Raw genomic sequence first — 358 nt, forward strand, 5'->3', positions numbered from 1 at the left:
AGGGGAGAAAGCGGTTGTGGATGCTGGTATTGCACGCCGTGAACGCTGTTGTGCAGCGCCGACAACGTACAGGAGGCGATTGTGGTGAAGTGCTTTCTCAGAAATAAGAGAATGGGGCCTGACGCGGGGTCACTATCCCCGAATCAGTGACAATTTCAAGTGATTAGAGAGGATTTGGGGTTGGTGGCACGGATGCAAGTTGTCCGGTGGTGGATTAGCCATGACGAGCAGCACCCCGTATGAAGTGACGATGGGATCTGGTTTGAGCGATGTACGAGAAACAAGATCCACCAGGACTTACCTTCGGATCGCACCCTTTACTTGGTTCACTTAAATGGATATGGGATATACTATACAA

The sequence above is a fragment of the Phytophthora infestans genome, genomic scaffold (genome assembly GCF_000142945.1).
Source record: "Phytophthora infestans T30-4 supercont1.36 genomic scaffold, whole genome shotgun sequence".
NCBI classification, from domain to species: Eukaryota; Oomycota; class Peronosporomycetes; order Peronosporales; family Peronosporaceae; genus Phytophthora; species Phytophthora infestans.